This window comes from Phyllostomus discolor, chromosome 6 (genome assembly GCF_004126475.2).
Source record: "Phyllostomus discolor isolate MPI-MPIP mPhyDis1 chromosome 6, mPhyDis1.pri.v3, whole genome shotgun sequence".
Classification (NCBI taxonomy): domain Eukaryota; kingdom Metazoa; phylum Chordata; class Mammalia; order Chiroptera; family Phyllostomidae; genus Phyllostomus; species Phyllostomus discolor.
The window spans coordinates 87,742,912-87,744,781 of NC_040908.2; positions in this window are offsets into that span (position 1 = coordinate 87,742,912).

The following is a 1,870-nucleotide window of genomic DNA, read 5'->3' on the forward strand; positions in this document are numbered from 1 at the left end:
GGCAGCACAAATGTCGACTTTTCCAGTTTCATTATGTGTGTAAAATGAAAAGAGAGACAGAGACAGAGACAGAGATGATTTCGAGAATTAGAATTTAAAACTAAATTTAATCAAAGTCATAAAGACCATGAGTTTCAAAACTGAGCTCACACATACCACTCAGAGAACTGTGAAGAGGCAGTAGGAGCAGACTTGCTGTAAATACATATATTGATGGCATCTGGAAACAGAAATTTCAGTAACCCATCTAAATGAGAACTTTATCACCTACTTGTTTAAGAAGCTTTGAATTGCAGTCACAGAAGTGTAAAAACCTCTGCCAGTCCTTAGGCAAAGCCCAGATAAGGCCCTGGCTGGCGTAGCTCAGTGGATTGAGCGTGGGCTGCGAACCAAAGCATTGCAGGTTCGATTCCCAGTCAGGGCACATGCCTGGGTTGCAGGCCATGGCCCCCAGCAACCACACATTGATGTTTCTCTCTCTCTCTCTTTCTCCCTCCCTTCTCTCTCTAAAAATAAATAAATAAAATCTTTATTTAAAAAGCCCAGATAAGCAGGCTTTCCTTCTAGAGGCATACTGATTTCCCTTGACACCATGGGCTAACATCAAGACTTTTCTGTAACAAAGAGAAAGCAGTATGGTACTTGCCTGTTCACCACTGAAAATCTCCAGCTCATTATCAAGGAGGAAGAGAAGCCTTCCTGCAGGCAGAAGGACCAGAGGTGGCTTTCATCTGATGCAATGGTTATATAATACTGCCTCCCTTAGAAATTATGTTGCAGTAGGAATCTTGGCAGCATCACCAAAAATAAGTTAATAAATAAAAATCTCTGGCTTCAAGCTTACCTTACACTTGTCCTAGAGCCATCAAAAAGAACACATTAGGAGATTCCATGAGGGTTAGAATCTTTCTCAAGAGGAACTGATAGTAATCTACAGAGAAAATTCAGAAGTTGCAACTTGAGTGTGTTTCCTATTATACAGGGATTGATCTTTGTTTTAGACCAGTGGTGAACCAATCTGCTTATAGCTAGTTGCACCAGTGGCAACATGATCTACGAGAAAAAAAGAAAATGGGAACTTTTAAACAACACGTTAGTCTCAGAATGGCAAAGAAAAGGAAAATGTCCATGAGAAGGAAAAATATTCAGGACAGTTTTGTGCTTACCAGAGTGCTCAGGTATTTTAGAATTCTTTTAGATTTGGGATGTGAAGAACTTTTGACAAGTTAGCCAAAATGATAGCCTGATTTAACAGGACCAACTGACAATTTAGTCCAAATATTTTGGGGGTTTTCTTTGTTTGTTTTGGTTTGTTTTGTCAGTCTGCCTGTGCAACATCTTGAAAGCTCATTGTTGTTACTTAAAGGAAACAAGTTCTAAAGAGATCTCAGTGGCCTAGGAACAGTCCCCAGAAGAGATCCTGGTTTCTTCTAAGCAGCTGTGGCACTGAGCCATGTGGACAGTTTTAGGTGTGGGGAGCAGGTTTATACAGGATGATGCTGGCTTGACTGTGACCTGGAACAGTCAACCAAGGGATTCTCACCCAGTTTATCTGCACAAGGCCAAGGCAAAAGAGATAGTTTCCTGTTACTCTCCCTGTCTGTCCAAGGCCTTCATACTTGGCTGGCAGGGTACTTAGCCTCATTCTTTTTCTAACCCCACCGCCCCCTGCAGCATGAATGGTATCAGCTCATCAGGAGGCTGAGAAGGGGGGTTCAGAAGTTGAAAGACATGGATGACAACAACAGACAAGGTGTTCAACTATGCTTCCTGTCCAGAACCAAGATTTTTACTTAGATTACAATAAATCCAAATGTGATGAAGCCACCAAAGTGCTATAAAATATGTTGACAGGTGAATTGAAATTCTA